This window comes from Hippocampus guttulatus, chromosome 18 (assembly GCF_054856545.1).
Source record: "Hippocampus guttulatus isolate MCC_2025c chromosome 18, RoL_Hgut_1.0, whole genome shotgun sequence".
NCBI classification, from domain to species: Eukaryota; Metazoa; Chordata; class Actinopteri; order Syngnathiformes; family Syngnathidae; genus Hippocampus; species Hippocampus guttulatus.
This window is the reverse complement of record NC_141278.1, coordinates 11,958,547-11,976,447: the sequence shown is the minus strand read 5'-3', so window position 1 is coordinate 11,976,447 and position 17,901 is coordinate 11,958,547. Positions and strand designations below refer to the sequence as shown.

Here is a 17,901-nt window from a genome sequence, read left to right as displayed (position 1 = left end):
AAATAGAATTGCGGCAAGTTCAGCCTACTTAGCCTAGCTTGCTAGCCGCTAACAAAGAGACGTGTTTCGTCACCCAGCAGTTAACATGGTAAGAGTGTGTCTGTTGTAATGGATCGTGTGAAAATGTGTGCAGGACAAAAGCAGATTTCGAGGATGATTTCTTTGGAACAAATGAGGACAACGACTCTGTTTTCGAGAGGTCCCGAGTTGGCTCGACCAGAGCGGGTTTGGCCACTTCTCGTTCTTTCGCTTGATTGCAGGGGTCACCAACCTTTTTTGAATGTGAGAGCTACTTTTTGGTAGCTACCACTTTTATACACAATTCAGAAATTACACATTTGCGCAGATTACGTTTTAAGGATGTTTTAATGATGTCACTTCATGCCTAAAATGTAACCAAGATGGCGCTGGTTAGACACTGTGCTGCTAGCTCTTCCAATCCGGCAAATATGAAAAGAATTTTTCATTCAAGTTCCTTGTGACTTTCTTTGATTTAACAAGAAAGTAGAAGTACGATCTGCAGAATTACCTAATCCTATTTTTGAAAATTTGAAGACTTTTGCTGGACAACCAGCAAAACCGGATTGACTGGAATCTCGGCAAAACACCGCTTTTATTCCCACGTTTTCGAGAGGGATTATTTTTTTTCTTTTTCCATGTTTGTTTGGCAACTGTAAAGATTGTTCAGGAGTTTTAGCAAAAATGTAATGTCGGATTACATTATGGTGGTTTGGCAACTATTTTTGACAGTTTGATGGAACGTAATACGATTGAATGTATCCTTATAAGAGCAAAAAATGTGTGACAATGAAAGCCTTTCCTTTCTCAAAAGCAGTTTGAAACAGTCATTCATGCCTTCATCACATCCCGGCTGGATGACTTTCATGAACTTTACTTTGCGGTCAGCCAATCCTCCATTAAGCATCTCCAGTTGGTCCAGAATGCTGCTGCTTGCCTCCTGACTGGTACTCCTAAGAGGGAGAGGGAGCACATAACTCCTACACTGGCATCCATTCACTGGCTCTCTATCCATTTTAGTGTTCTTTTTAAGATTTGATCTATTTTTTTCTGTCATGACCAAGCGTTTTGTGTTTATCTTTGTGTGTCTTGAAGACGCCAGTGAAGATGTCGGTCCTGGGCAGCAGGATCCAGAGTGCCCCCACATTAAGGAGGAAGTGGAGGATGTTCAGTAGAGCACCCCTGCATTCAAGAAAAAGAGGAACCAGACCCCCATGTCATCAAAAAGGAGGACAAAGGGCACACTCATATCAAAGAGGAGGAGGAAGAGCACCTACACACCAAGGGAAATGAAGGAAGTCGTCCTTACATCAAAGAGGAGGAGGAGGAGGAAGAGTATATCTGCAAGTTGTCATTGACTGGTGTCCCTTTCAAAAGTGAAGATGAGGGCCAAAGTGAAGCGGGCAGAGGGGCGAGACCTCCAAGCCGACTTTTGAAGAGATTAACCTCCCGCGATCGACCTGATCGCGCACGTGCAAGCATATACAAACGCACAAGGTTGCCCAACCACGCACACGTACACATATGCACGCACGCCGAGATGAGCGACAGCCGGAACATCACCAAACATGAACGAAATAGAAACACACAGACACACAAAATCCCAGATGGCCTCGTAGCTCCACCATCGGGGTGGTGATGACATGGCTCCACACTCTACTGAGACTTATGATAAACCGTCTGAAGGTGATATGACATGTGAAACCGACAAACGCTGGAAATGTTCTCAGTGCGGGAAAACTTATTCTAATGCAGGCAGTTTGAAGAGACATATGAAGGAAAGCTTAAGTCGTCACACAAGAACCCACACCGGTGAGAAACCTTTTGCCTGTTCAGTTTGAGGCCAAAGTTTCTCAGAGAAGGGATATATAAAAAGACACATCAGAATAGTGAGAAACCGTTTGCCTGCTTGGTTTGTGGCCAAAGATTCTCTGAGAAGCGAACCTTAAAAAATGCACATGAAAATGCACGCTGGTGAGAAACCTTTTGGCTGCTCAGTTTGTCACCAAATATTCTTCGATAAATGACACTTAAAAATACACACAATAACCCACACTGGGGAGAAACGTTTTTCCTACAATGTATGTAACCAATGATTCTTTTAGAAAGGACATTTAAAAAATACACACAAGAATACACACTGGTGAAAAACCCTTTGCCTGCTCAGTTTATGACCAAAGATTCTCTCAGAAGGGAAGCTTAAAATTACACAAGAGAACCCACACTGGTGAGAAACCCTTTACCTGCGCAGTTTGTGGCCAAAGATTCTCCCAGAAGCAACACGTAAAACGTCATATACATATATCAACGTACACACACTGGCGAGAAACATTTTTCTTGCTCAGTCTGTGGTTAAAAATTCTCCTTAAAGGGACATTTGACAGCACACATCAGAACCCACACTGGTGAGAAGCCTTTGCCTGCCCAGTTTGTGACAAAAGATACTTAGTTTGTGACATTTGACTCAACACACACGAACACACCCTGATGAGACGCCTTTTCCTGCACACCTTTTGGTCAAAGATTCTCTAAAAAGGCATACTTAAAAAAACACATAAGAACCCACACTGGTGAGAAACTTTTTTCCTGCAGTTTGTGACAAAGACTCTCTCTGAAAGGAATCTTTAATGTTCACAAAAGAACACACACGGGTGAGAAACCTTTTGTCTGTGTAGTTTGTGGCCAAAGGTTCTCTCACAAGATATCTTTAAAGCGTCACAAAACAAGACACATTGGTGAAAAAACGTTTTCCTGCTCAATTTGTAGCCTGAGCTTCTCATGGAAGTATCAGGCTAAGAGTCACAAGTGTGTTATTGAGATGAGCAGTGATCAATGAAACTTTGGCCTCTCATCTGAGCAGGCTTCATCAGTTCATGCTCCAAAGATGACTGAATTCTATGCACCACTTGCGAGATTGCTCAAATTCAGTTTTTCTTTGTCGGAGTGAAATGTTTGTAACTTTTGTGTGAATATATTGTTGAGTTGTCATCTTGTTCATAAAAGTTTTGTTTTTGTTCTGAGTTTTGGTTTTGAGATTTTGTCTTACTTCAGTTAGTGTTTGTTAGTATTTATACATTTTTAATCAAAGAAGTTGTACAGTAGTTTTTTTTTCCTTTAGTATTATTGGATTACATCGTGTTGAAAAAGGCTCATGTTGTGGATCAATAGATTGTGATGAGATTTTCATATAAACGCTTTCATGTTGCTTTATCGCAGTTTTTCATGTATCTACAATATACGGTCAGACCTCGGTTTTCGAACGCCTCGGTTCTCGACCAATTCGGTTTTCGACCAAAAATTTCAAGGTTTTTATGCCTCGGATGACGAACAAATTTCGGTTCTCGAACAAACTAAGCGCACTTGAATTCACCATTTGACTCCTCTCGGCTTCCTTAAACAAGGAAGTGACGCTTCCTCGGGTAGACGAGCAAGTGACGCTTCCTTGTGTTGCTTTCCATTGTGAGCAGACTTGTTCAAAGACTCTGGCTATATGCTCCTTATTTGAATGTTTTTTTTTAAAAATCCCCTGGCTTCTTTTTTGTTTAAATGTTTGTAATATGCGTATGTATTAATAACGTGTTTGTTTTGTTTTCTGTTTACTGAGAATTGTATCCTGACTTGTTCAATAAAGATTCTTGGAAGAAAAAAAAAAAGCAGACGTGTTCAATAAATATTTTTATTTTAAAAAGAGCGTGGTTTCGGTTTCCGAACAATTTCGGTTTTCGAACAGCCTTCTGGAACGGATTATGGACGAAAACCGAGGTTTGACTGGACTGGCTTTTTTTGTCATGGCTGCCTTTAATCATCATAGTTCAAGTAATACAGTAGTTTGAAATGTATGACTGTAAATACAGTAATGATGTGTTTCTGAGTCTCAGTGAGGATCTGTTTCTGGTGAGTGTGCATGAGTAAGTGAGAGAGAAAAGCGAGACTCGCTGCAGAGGGCAAATGGTGCAGCTCCATATCAAGGGGCCCCACAGCAGGGAGTGCTGCAAAGTAGCTTTTGCTTTCAGCACTATGATGCGCACATCAGACTGCTCAAGCAGACAGATTAAAATAAAACTGTATATACAACAATAGCTGTGTTTAAACTAATGAGCTGAGATAGAAAATGCCACATCTGTGCTGAGAAGCCGATTCGACTCGACTCGATCGAGAATTTCGCCATAAAAGTGCAATAAATCAATGTAGATGTGTGTTTTCCCAATTTAAGATGCTTTCCCCAGGTAAACTGATTCATGATTCACTTTCACGGCCTCCTTAGAACAAGTGTTGAGAATTAGCACTTGTGCTAATTCATTGCGGCAATACACCTGCTTTGTGCAATGTTTTTCAAATGAGAAAAGCACTGATTAAAATAAATTGGGTTGAAACCAAGTTCGATAGAAAACTGCATCTGTGATCGTGAATAAAATGGACATTATGCATTTTGTAATGAAATGTCTGATGTAACTATATGTACCTATACTTCTCTTTGGCTTCATCTTGTGTCGTTTTACTCTGCCATACACTGCCAGGTCGCAACTGCAAGTGAAAATATATTCAAAATGGGCAATACTGCATAAATAAAAACAAAAGCGACTTGAATATTGTACACCTTTTCAAACTGTGTAAAGTAAAGTACGTCAAGGATGAGGACAGTGCAGATGACTATATTAGGCGTCAGTAAGTCAAGTCAAGTCAAGTCAACAGTATTTATAGAGCACTTACAAACAGCCATCGCTGCATACAAAGTGCTGTACATGGAGCAATTTAACATGCACAATAAACAGTAAGACAAATCGGTAATAAAGGCGGTAGAAAGCACCAAACAGTAAAACCAAGAACAAATCTAAGTCATGCTGAGTCGAATGCCAAAGAATACAAGTGAGTTTTGAGGAGGGTTTTGAAGATGGGCAGCGAGGAGGCTTGCCGAATGTTCAGTGGGAGGTCATTCCAGAGAGAGGGACCAGCAACAGAAAAGGCTCGATCCCCTCTGAGCCTCAGTTTAGTTCTTGGTACTTCTAATAAAGTCTGGTCCACAGACCTGAGGCGCCGGGCAGGTGTGTAGGGGCGGATGAGCTCAGAGAGGTACGGTGGCGCGAGATTATTCAGAGATTTGAAAACAAATAAGAGGATCTTGAAAATAACTCTAAAATGAATGGGGAGCCAGTGAAGGGATGCCAGAGTAGGAGTTATGTGCTCCCTCTTACGAGTACCAGTTAAGAGGCGAGCAGCGGCATTCTGGACCAGCTGAAGGCGCTTAATGGAGGACTGGCTGACTCCAAAGTAAAGGGCATTGCAGTAATCGAGCCGGGATGTGACAAAGGCATGAATTACTGTCTCAAAGTGTTCATGTGAGAGGAGAGGTTTTATTTTGGCCAGCTGTCTAAGGTGAAAGAAGATGGATTTAACAACGGCACCAATTTGCCGATCGAGTTTGAAATCACTGTCCAGTTTAAGATAAGATATCCTTTATTAGTCCCACACTGGGGAAATTTAAGGCCCAAGTTTGAGACTGTTGACTTAAGATAAGGAGACAGGGGGCCCAAGTCTACAGGATGGAATGTACAAGGGCCACTGGGACCAAACAATATCACCTCTGTCTTCTTTTCATTGAATCTCAAGAAATTTTGTGCCATCCAGGTTTTGATTTCTTCCAGACAGGATAGGAGTGGCCTTAATGAGAAGGCGTCTTTCTTGCTCAGTGGGACATAGATCTGGCAGTCATCTGCATAGCAGTGGAAGGGAATACCATGTTTCGTTAAGATGGAACCCAATGGGAGCAGATACAGCGAGAACAGCAGAGGCCCCAGAATTGAGCCCTGTGGAACACCACATGACAGGGGAGCAGTGCGTGACTCAGAGCAGCCAAGGCTGACACAGAAGGTTCTGTCAGCTAAATAGGACCTAAACCACTCAAGAGCACTGCCGCCAATGCCCACCAAGTGCTGCAAACGAGTCAGCAGAATACTGTGATCCACTGTATCAAATGCTGCAGTTAAGTCCAATAAAACCAGACACACGTGGTCTCCAGAGTCATTTGCCAGGAGGATGTCATTAGAAACGCGTAACAGGGCTGACTCCGTGCTATGCATCGTCTTGAAACCTGACTGGAAGACCTCCAAGATGTTATGTTCATCCAAGAAAAATTTCAACTGCATGTGCACCACTTTTTCCAGAATTTTGGAAATGAAAGGCAGTTTGGAAATGGGCCTGAAACTTGACAGCACATCTGGATCAAGACCAGGTTTCTTGATCAAGGGTTGGACCACAGCATGTTTAAACTGTTGGGGAACTACACCAGAAGAGAGGCTGCTGTTGATGACATCAGATTCAGAGCCATCGAATGGGACTCTTCCACTGGCCACGCTTTTTGGAAGGTATGGTGAAATGTTTGCTGGCCAAAAAAGAGTCTAAAAATAAATAGCGATTCGGTGTTGCGACACAGTTTGTCCGAAAGGTGTACTGTGGTTCGGCCAGCCTCCATGTGCAAAGGGTGAAGTCAAACCAGATGCCACAATGCTTGTCAATACTGAGCATCTGAGCATTGAAGAAACATTATTTTTACCATTTATTTTTTTGGTCTATTAGGCACACCCTGGACAGAAGCTCGAGCTCGCAGCTGCGCTGGCTGGAAACAGCAAGCGTGGCCGTGGCCACTCCGTGGAGTAGCCCTCCAAGAGGCGCCAGCGTTCAGTGGAGGAATCTGTCATGCACAACTTCAGCCAGGACATGGCCGAGAAGATTGTCACAAGGTGAGGAAAAATGAAATCGAACAATAATGGTGTCCCTTTAATTTTCTCTCAGGTTTCAGTTTCATATGTTTCCATTTAAAATGAACAAAAACGTATTTCTAATGCTGCTAATTTAATTCGTCTTTGTTTAATAGCAGATTTATGAAATTGTTTTCAAATTCCAATTCCCAGGTGGTTTGTGGAGACACTTTCCCCCCTCAGACTTTGTGACACAAGGGAGATGTTTGTCGACCTCTGTCCTCAGTTCCACCTCATGTCCAGGAGGACCCTCGGGAGGCAACTTGGTGAGCTGATGGAACAGGCCAAGCTGCAACTCGACAACCTGCTGCAGAAGCAGGCGTGGGTGGGAACCACTGCTGACAGCTGGTCGGTGTGCGGCAACCCTGGCATGCAGGGAGCTGAAGGGAGAGAAATTAAAACAAATATTGTTATATTGATTTGAATGATATCACTTAGCCCCTCGTGTTTTTCCCGGGTCAGCCAGGCAAAAGAGCCCCATGGGAGAAGTCATCCACGCTATCCACCAGGAGTTTGGCATTGCCAGTAAAGTGGTCGCTACCACCACAGACAATGGCGCAAATCATGTCGCGGCTTTCGACGCATTGGGCGAGCAGGAGGGGGTGGTGGCTCAGGAGCTTTGCGATGTCCAAGGGCAGCTTGGCGCCGAGGACATTGACGCCAATCTCCGTATCACTCTGCCACCGCTGCTGGTAAGAAATAGTAGAATTTGAGGATTTACATTTTAAAGCGAGTTGCTACTTCATCAAGAACACTCAAATGAAGATGGCAAACATTGTCCGAACTAACAAATTGATGTTATAATGTTTATTTTAGTCTAGCGTGCAGACCATGAATCTCATGGCGACGGCCGACCTCAGCGAAGTCATGGGCTGGAGCAGCGGGGACACTCCCTGGCGCAAGGCACTCGCCAAGGCCCAGTACCTCTGGACCCTCCAGAACCGGAGCCCGATTGCTGCCAATCAGATCAAGGTGGCCATCAAGCGGAAGCTGCTGACTCCTGCTGTCGTTAGTACAGGTATTACCCAAGCTATGAATTATATTAATTCTCTTAAGGTTTTGAATTTGAATTTCTGTATTTTTTTTATTTTTTGTTTATGTGCGTTATCTCTGTAGTTGGAGCTCCTACTTCAACAGTGTGAATGCGCTGCTGGAGGTGATGTCTGTGCCTGAGCACGTGGGGGCAATCAACAACATCATTATTCACCAGCCCATGGGCGAGGCAGGAGCGGCGTTTGTGAATCAACACATCACGTTATGAAAAAAAATAGTATCGATTGAATGAATGGACGACAGGCAAAGGTCACAAAGCGAACAAGTTCCCGTCAAAACAGCCAATTTTGGCCGCTGTGAGGATGAGTCGCTCGCGCGTCTAGTTTGCTTTTGAAATTCTCAGGTCCTGACAGAGTACAGGGTTGTCATGAATCCTGTGGCGGACATCCTGAACAGCCTGCGGGGGGAGGACAACGCCGACATGGGCATCCTCCTCCCAAAGCTCCTGGTCTTGAAGAGGTGGCTGCTGCTCCTGCAGCAGATGGTTGAGCTGCAGTATGCAGAGCCCCGGATCCGGTCCCTTCTCAGAAGCTTTGACAAAAGGTGTGTGTATACAGTAATCCTTCGCTATATTGCGCTTCATTTATCGTGTTTTTTTCCAAAGTACTGTATTCAGAAAAAAATGCAGAATGACTCCGACGTTTTGTACTTGGCTATATGCACGATTCGTTCCTGGCATGACATCGACCAATGACAGCACGAGTGGATTTATTTATGATTGGCTCTGCATCTTCGCAGCCCCGCCCAGCACCTTCCCGGTTTCGTCTCTGATCAGTGTCTCATCAAGTGGTTGCCTCTCTGATCATTGCCTAGTCACGCTGAAGACTCTGATCAGTGTCTAGTCAAATGTGGACTGTCTGATCAGTGTCTCATCACATTGTTGCGTTTGCTACGACATCGGCTGCGCGGGGATAGCTGGCCAGCAGCTAGCTGGAGGCTAACGGCGGCTACACTGTCAGAGCGGCGTAAAGTGCTAGGAACACAAGTCTCTTTGTCTCTCTCAATGTTATGATTCGGTTTGGGACCAACAGCTGGCACTGTAGGGCTATCCCTTTAGCTGCACACCTTTTGGTCGTTATGTAATTAGTGCTTTAAAGGCCAAGTGTGAAGTAATTTCATGAAATGCCAAATAGGGTCACAATGAAAGTACTTAAACATTGTCCACCAAATAAAGCATGAAAATATAATTTATCTGTTGTATATTTGAGAAAATATTCGATTTTCCGAAGTTCCGGCCTGAAAGGGGCGGAACCCGGAAGTGATACGTCACATGGAGAACGGCGATGGCAGGTCTCCATACGGCCGAAATGCAAATCATTTCAAACGGTGATTCAAACAGCGATGCAAGCGATCGATCGAGCGCAAGTGAGGATATCCACGTTTTTGAAGAGTTGGAGGAAGAAGAGGAGGTTGGAATTTTACATGTTGGACCTTACATGTACGAGCCAGACGCTCATCAGGATGCAAACAATGTGCCCAGACGACCTGACATGGAATGGAGACAAGACCCATCGAGATTACAAGATTGGTCAAATATAGGCTGGTATTATTTTTATGACTTGAAGATGCAGGCATGTGCACATAATTTTATGTTTTTATATCTGATGACATTGTTTCAAAAAATAATCAGACTTCATGTTCAAGCAGTTAGCCTACTCGGTACTTGAGTCTTCTTTTTAGCAAATCATTTTTTGACTTGTACTTGAGAGATTTTTGTCATGACTTTTTTTTACTTTTGTACTGTATTCCATCCATATATTGTATATTTTGAATCAAATGTTTTCATAAACAACAGAATTATTGATTGATGGCTATAGAATCAGAATCAGAATCCTCTTTGTTGGCCAAGTATGTCGAAGACACAAGGAATTTGTCTCCGGTATAACCCGCTGCATGAGTATCATCATAAACAAGGACATGACAAATAAATATGGACAAATAAGTATGGCAGGACATTCCGTAATGTAAGCGAACCGTAGTGCGGTGGTACCACCCAGTGACAACTGTGAGCAATACGCTTGTTCAATAAAATTTACGCTCATGGTGTCATCGCTCAGTATTATACTTTTATTAATTTCAGGTGTACTTGTGGTAAATGCCAGCAAATGCCTACAGCAGTTGAATGTGTTTGCTGCCATGAAATTCAAGAAGGAGTGACTGTACGTCGACAAGGAGAGGAACACTTCAATCAGGTGCTTGACTGCATCACCGACCATCCTGGACTCAATGCTGTGCGTACAAAGGCAAGGCATTTGATGGGCCACAGGATGCGCTGGTGCTGGAAATTTCTTGGTCAGGACAACCGTGTTGGCGGATACGTCTTGTATCAGGGCACATTTTCCACCACCAGAAGAGTCAGCTGTATTCAAAGGGCTTCGTCTTTCACAGAGAAATGTTCCAGAACTGTGATGTGGACTGGTTTTAGAGTGGTTAATGTGGACATGGTGTCTATCATAACAAAATACTGCCATAAAAATAAACAAATGAGGACAACTGAATACAGGGAATGTAATTTGTTTATTTCCTGAGGAATCTAGTCTGGTGCTCGGCAATAACGGTTGACTTGTCCGGTCTGGTCTGTTGGCAGCTATGCTTTGACAAAATCATCATTATTCTGTCCAAAAATCACGCTTACGTTTTTGCAAATCCTTGATCATTGTCATGTTCCCTATTTGGCAGCAGGTGGCAGGCGTTCATTTCTGCTGTCTGCACACCTGCTGCCTATTTGTCTGTGATTACACCTGCTATATCTCGGCGCTCCGGCGGTCGACTCCTTTCCGGAGTATTCCATGCCGTGCCACTGCTGTTGCCCATGTATTTGAAAGCGCTACTCGTATACTATTGCTGATTGTTACATTTTTTGACGTCTCCTTGTTAATATTCAAAGTGCCTGCGTATTCCAGTATTTGCCTCATCATTTTCCTTGCCGTTTTTTGCAAGCGCTTTTCGTTGTCGCGTTTATATCATTTCCTGGTTCTCGTTATTTACCAGCGTTTTCTGTTTTCAGCGAGACAGTTTTTGTTTATAATAAATATTATTTTGTGACAAAGTCCTTGTCAGTGTCTGCTATTTCGGGGATCCACTTATTCTCGTTTTTCTGTTACATACAAAGCGGTTCCTTTCCCGCTTTGTGCGTAACGTGACAATCATAAGCAGACCGGTTGAGAAAGCAGTCATCTTTGAAGTGGCGATGGCAGAGAACACTCGTCGATGATGGCGTGAAATTCATTCGCTTCGTGCGAATAAAAGATGTCCATTTAAGTGCCCTGCTATCCTTCGGCCACTGGTACAACTTTTCTGTCGATTGCGAACAATATATCACAATACATTTCCGAAGATTGCCCAAGAAAAGCATTTTCGTTGTCAAGGGCGTTGCTAAGGGTTAAACAAAGAATCTGGAAGGGTTGCGTTAAAAAAAATAACAGAAATATGCTTATAATTTTACAGCCATTGATATTACTCCAGAACATGGTTGGCCAAATTTACTTCACACTTGGTCTTTAAGAGAAGTAACAACAAACAGTTGCACCCAAACAGCAACATGTTCCCCTTTCGGAAACAGCTTGTATTATGCTAACTGAATGGAAAAAAAGGAGCAGTTGTTGGCCATTGATCAGCCAAGCTCGGCCACAGGCGACCGTACGAGAGTCCATTAACTCCTTGCGGCCTGGCCTTGCCCCCTCCTCATTGCCCCCAGTGAGTCTTTCAGACCGCTCCTCAGAGGCTCTCCTTGCTGGAGGTTGTGCTCGACGACGAATCCGTGGCGATGGTCCGCAGAGGCGGATGTCACCGGCGGCCGGCTCCTCGGGATTGGACTCAGGCACCTCGGCCGACACCCTCATCCAGGGGTGGTCGCAGATCTGCTCCAGTGTGGGCCGGTCGGAGGGCTGCAAGGCCAGGCACCATTTAATCAGCTGCTGGCACTCTGTTGAATCAAGAGATGGCATTAGGGTGACAACTGCAAAGGGATGGGCCACAGTTTCACTTCGTTTCAGTCCTTTCACACCGGTTCATTCCAGATCCCATTAGTGCAGCTCGGCGGCGACAAAGTCAATCTTTGCGTGCGCCCTTTCAGCCCGTCACCCACTCACCAGCCGACAGCCTCCTCCTGAAGTACACTCTCCCCGAAGGATCTGCTCGTCCCGCTTGAAGGGGATATCTCCGCACACCATGTCGTAAAGCAGCACGCCGAGCGACCACACCGTGGCCGAGCGTCCGTGATATCTGTGGAAGCGGATGCACTCTGGCGGACTGTACACACGAGTGCCTAAAAACACCAAAAGGGTGGGGGAGCAGTGAGTATGGAGGGTACACACACAAAAAACAAAACAAAACATGTTTGGTGTTTGTGGGTCATGCACAACAAATAAAGAAGCTCCCTGTACAACCACAACAAACTGGCGACCCCACCCCCCTCCTCCTCCCCCACCACAACAGAGTAGTGATGTTACAAATGGAACTGGAGTCGCGAGTCATGATCCGCACAAAGGGGGCGTGGTTAAATGGAGCCCGTATCGAGGCCCGTCTCGTTTTTTCCTCATATCACGTGACCGAAGGCAAACGAGGCCCCGTTTTCAGCGATCACGTGACTGACTCACATCGTGATTCGCGCTCCATAAATAGGCGCGGAAAACCCAGGAAGAGTGACCGTCTGACGTGAGTCTTGGATCATTGCTGCGCTACTTCGACTGCTTGAGAATGGAGGCGGAGCCACCCAAAAAGCGAAGGACTTCACTAGTTTGGGAGCATTTCGAACAGATATCTCCCAACACTGCGAGAGGGTTTTCTCAAAGGCAGGGGAAATCATATCCAAAAAAAGGAATCGACTGAGCCCCAACACAGTCAAAATGATTTTATTCCTGAACAAAAATCAATAAAATACACCATTCCCTCTATCCAATGTGTGTCCCAGTTACACAAGCACGTCAAGTAACTGAACATACAACTGACAAATATACGGACAATATTTAATGGACAAACTTCCATTATTTTGTGCACAGATTTACTGGTTTGTTGCCTGTTAACCACATCACATCTGCGTTACATCAAATGACCAGCAGATGTCAGCACTACTAAATGAGCTATTAAATGAGGCCTCGACTGATCAGCCGTTTGGCGAAGCAATTGGCCCAAAAGACTCAATACATTCACGGGGCTTCATATCGCCATCACGACAACAAAGCAGGAAACGTGATCCCATCATGTGACGCCACGGCTCGGGTTTCACAACAAACGCGTTACGTGGCACTGGACTACCCGACTGTGACTCACACTGTTCGATTCCGGTGCAGTATGGATCCACGTGAATCACGCGGCATGGATTGGTCACAAGCGCCAACGACTCAATTTGAAATGGAAACAATGACGAGGAAAGTGTCCCCCCCAGCAAAAAAAAAAAAAAAAGAATGCCGTTCGATTCTCATGTGATTCACGCGTCAATCAAGACCAAATACAAACTGTAATTTCGGCACGAAAAGACGCACTGGACTATGAGGCGCACCTTCAATGAATGGCTATTTTGTAATTCTTTTTTCATACATTAGACGCTTCGTGTTAAAAGGCGCAATCTACAATGCCTCCACTAGACGGTGCTACGCTCCTTCCATTCAACTCGAGAGGCGTTCAAGACCGCGTCTGAAAAATGTCAATTAACTCTTGCTGTAATTATATGAAACTATGAAAATTGAAAATAATGCATCAAAACAGAAAATCAAGTGAGGAAATCACAAAATAAATTCTATATCCCCCTGCAGAATTTATTTTGTGATTTCCTCGCTTGATTTTCTTCGTGGTTTCATTGAAGTAAGAATTAATTTACGTTTTTCGAAGGCGGCCCTGAACGCCTCTCGAGTGGAAGGGAAGAAAGCACGTCGACGGACAAAGACGTACAGTACCTGTACTTGCTCAGACTGTGAAAACCATTAATAAAGTCTGCGTTTAAAAAAATAAAACCACAACCACAGCTCTCATTTTTGTCTATGTCCGTCTCCTTCCCTTCTTTTCTTCCGGTCAACTCGAGAGGCGTTCATGACCGCCTCCGAATAACGCATTGGCATTTCCTTTATCGTCGCTCCAACATTACGATCAGATAAGATAAGAAAACCTTTAATAGTCTCACAATGGAGAAATTCCCACTTCACAGCAGCAAGGTTATGAGGAAGAAGTAGAAGAACAAAATAGGAGCTGCTGGAAAGGCATCCACTCTCGCGGCGCCATCTTGAAGTCAAAATAACACAACAAGATGTCAGTCGTAGTTATTTATTCCTTTGTTGTGTATTCACAGATGATGAAATCACAATATAAATTATGTAGGGGGGGCAATAGAATTTATTTTGTAATATCCTCGCTTGCTTTTCAGTTTTGATGTATTATTTTCCATTTTTGTAGTTTCATTGAAGTAATCGTTGGTTTACGTTTTTTCAGAGGCGGTCTTGAACATCTCTTGAGTCTCACGGAAGAAGGCACGGAGACAGACGAAGACGTACCTGTATTTGTTGAGACTGTTTTCAAAAACTAACACCACAGCTCTCCTTTTTTCGGAGCTGCAACACAAACTTATTTAATAAAGCAGCGACACAGTTCACTGAACCAACAGCAAGTTATAACATTGTCTCCAGGAAGGAGCCATCTTGGAGTCGACGTATTACCGTAATGACCATACAAAAGACGCACCGGATTTTAAGGCGCTCGGCGAGCTTTGAAGAAAAATGAAGACTTTTTGGTGCACCATGTAGTGCGGAAAATACGGTATATTAAATTTACAGCATTTAATGAAAAGAGGAACCCTCCAACACCCCAAAAGAAAAAAAACACCACTGCGTCACTGGCTGGTGAACGCCTCCGCGACTGAAAATAGCACCGATGAGTGCAACAAGGGCAATGAACGCTAAGCAAGCCCGGGCCAGAAATCACCAAAACAACGCAGCATCTTACCGTCGAAGTCGGTGTATACAGTGTCCTTGAGAATCGCCCCAGAACCGAAGTCGATAAGCTTGAGCTCCCCGGTGCGGAGATCCACGAGCAGGTTCTCGTCCTTGTGTCCCGGTGTAGCACCCCGCAACTGCAGCAGTGCCGCACCGCCTCCAGGACTTGGCGGAAGAAGCCCCGCGCCGCGTCCTCGTCCAGGGCGCCCTTCTCGGTTATGAAATCGAACAGGTCCTTGACGAGCTCCGGTCTCTCCATAACCAGGAGCCAGCCGTCGGCGCGCTCGTAATAGTCCAGCAATTTGATAACTCCGCCAAAGGACGAGCTGACCTTCTTCAGCAGGAGGATCTCGAGCGGGACCACACTTCCATTCTGAGACCCGAAAGAGAAGGAATCCATGATGAGTGCGGGGATGACACGCAGCCCAACCCTCCATTGCATCAAAACCAACACTTACAATTGAGCCCCACTTGGTCACCCTTTCCTTCGCGACGTGTTTTACAGCCACCCAAAAAACCCACAAAGAAAACATTTTGAAATAAGTCGCACAAAAGGGAAATTCCCAATTCCTCCACTGCCCCCGCGACTCACCGGTGCCCCATCAGAGAGCCTGCTGCCGGCGTACACGGTGCCGAAGCCTCCGCTCCCCAGCACGGAGCCCACCTGGTACACCTTTTCGAACGGCTCCTTCTCCACTTTGACTGTTTCGCGGGGGACAAGGTGTTGCATGTTTTCGGAATGTGGGAGGAAACCAGAATACCCGGAGAAAACCCACGCAAGAATGGGGTGATTAAAAATAGGCAAACGCCAGATTGGAAGACTGGACCCGGAATCGAACCCTGCCCCCGAAGAAGCAGCTGTAATCAGTTGTGGTTTAACGGTATTAAAACGGTATCAATCGCATTATATCACTAACTCCCTTTCTGATGAAGACATCTGTCTTTGATTATTGTTCGGTACTTTTCATCCACAAGACAGATGTGTATCAGAGCGGAACACATGTGAGGATGGTGACAGGCAGCCGTCTTGTCAAGCTGCTGCAACATCCCCCCAAATAACTTGACATACACCGCGTATGTGTGCGCTTTTGTGTGCCGTTACCATCGAAAAAAGGGTTCTGGTTAAAGGTGCCAGAGGCTGGACGGCAAAACTGGGACCAATTGGTGTGTAACTGATAATTGTTGCAACTTAGAAGTGGGTCATTTGGTCAACATTAGGTCTGACATTTGAGTATGATTCATTTGATTCAAGGTTTCCAAATCAATTCCAAGCATTAACGCTATCTATCATATATAGGCCAGATATAGAAAACATATTTTTACACTGAAATGAAAGTAAAAGAAAATATGCAGATACGTAAAGACATGCACACTGTAGCAGACAGAAAGACAGAGAGAGAAAGGAATAAATGGAAGGGGATGACTTTAAAAACATATTAATATACATACCAGTGATAACAGAGTCCAGTGTTTGCGACTCTGTCCCACGTTGCCTCTCTAACTAAAATGATATGATACGCACAATTCAAAACAACTTTAAATTCACTTTTCTTTCATGAAATATGCCTATGAATATGGAAATGTTCAATATTATTAACGGACAAAAAATGTTAAAGGTAAAATGATTGTCCTGACTGAAACGAGACTAAAATATTGATTCATTCATTCATTCGTTATCTAATAAAAGAAAATAAAACATTTTTCTGGAGAAAAATGGTTTCTGGCTAGACTAAACCAGCCTAGTTTAGTATAATAGACTGAGCAATAGCGCTGGTTCATTTGTCTACTCATTTTAATGCGGTCGGTAAACTTACAATTTCTGTCTTATTTTTGCCGAAATATAAACCACATAAATACGATGCGATGCGGCCTTGCCGTAACCGCCTGAGCGCAGGCCAAACGCGCAATGTTGCTAAATGGCTGCGTTCTCTTTTTTGTTCGCCATCGTTTCTTCGTGTAGAAAAAAAACCTTTGTTGATGAAAAACTTCCATCACTGCCTTCATTAACCACATCCACACGGTCCAGGTCATCCGATTTCATGTGTCGACATAAAGCAGATTTAAATTAAAATCGGTTTCCGGCCCATCGCTAACGGACACCTAGCCTGCCTCGAGTTACAAGTCCGTCGGTGCTCAGTTCGCAGATTGTTCCGACGACAAACGATGACTTACCTGAGCATTGTCAGAAGGTTCAGCACATTGTTGGTGGTGCTCCCGGTCAAGGGCGAATCTTGTTGGTCGTCTCTCCATACCAAAAAGCCAACTGGTGTCGGTTGTCCGCGCCAAAATCTATCACGCGAACACTTGACCGCGCTCCTCCGGCTTTGATTTCAAATTGTTTTCCTAATTGGGGGGGGCACAGCAGCAACCGTAGAGTGAAAACTCAACTTAAAACTTGATTAACCCTTTCATGGTCTTCTCACTTTAACGTTTCTTATCAAACATAATCAGAAATTTACACAAATTCGAAAACCATCTAAAAGTATAAAAACTTCAAAACACTTACGTTTTCAATTTATCTATGAAATAAATTTCAACAAATTAAAACACCCGTACTGTTTATGCAATGCTCTGCTTCAGTTATTACAGATCTTGTCAAAGCTGTTCCATACTTATGTTTGTCCATTTTTCCTACTTCCAAGACTACAACTTCGCTCCGAGAAGTGGACTGGCTCCCTTTCTGCATCCACCATTTAACATTGCTGCCATTGAAACGAATACTGTATACCCTTAAACTGTCAGAGGGGCTAAAGTTGTTATATCAATGTAGTGTCATGATTCGGTTTAGGGACCAACAGGTGGCACTGTAGGGCTCCCCCGGCAGCTGCACACCTGTTGGTCATTTGGTAATTAGTTGTATAAAAGGACTCCTGCCCGAACTCTCGGTGTCGGGTCATTGTTTGCTTATTGCTACTGTCATGTGTGTTGCTGTTTGCTCTTAGTTTCTGTCATGTTTAGTTCATGGTTATGTTTTAGCTTTAGTCATGGGTTGTGTTTGATACTTTGGACTTTGTTTGTTTTGGATTTAGTTTTCTTTGTTTTAAATACAATTCTTCAAATACACCCTGCTCCTCCCTCCTGCCTGCTTTTTGGGGTCCACCACCACCTTGCTACGTGACATGTAGTCATTCAATCATACTGAAATAACAAGT

At 44.2% G+C, this 17,901-nt stretch overlaps 1 long non-coding RNA gene and 1 pseudogene across 1 annotated transcript; one reads left to right on the top strand and one right to left on the bottom strand.

Moving 5' to 3' along the window:
* Nucleotides 1–8,074: 8,074 nt before the first annotated feature.
* LOC147191244 (uncharacterized) lies at nucleotides 8,075–9,013 on the top strand. Its single transcript, XR_015103722.1, has 2 exons — nucleotides 8,075–8,369; nucleotides 8,565–9,013. It is a non-coding gene; the product is annotated as an uncharacterized LOC147191244 (long non-coding RNA).
* Nucleotides 9,014–11,384: 2,371 nt separating this feature from the next.
* LOC147191243 (serine/threonine-protein kinase pim-3-like) lies at nucleotides 11,385–15,479 on the bottom strand (annotated as a pseudogene).
* Between the last annotated feature and the right edge of the window lie 2,422 nt (nucleotides 15,480–17,901).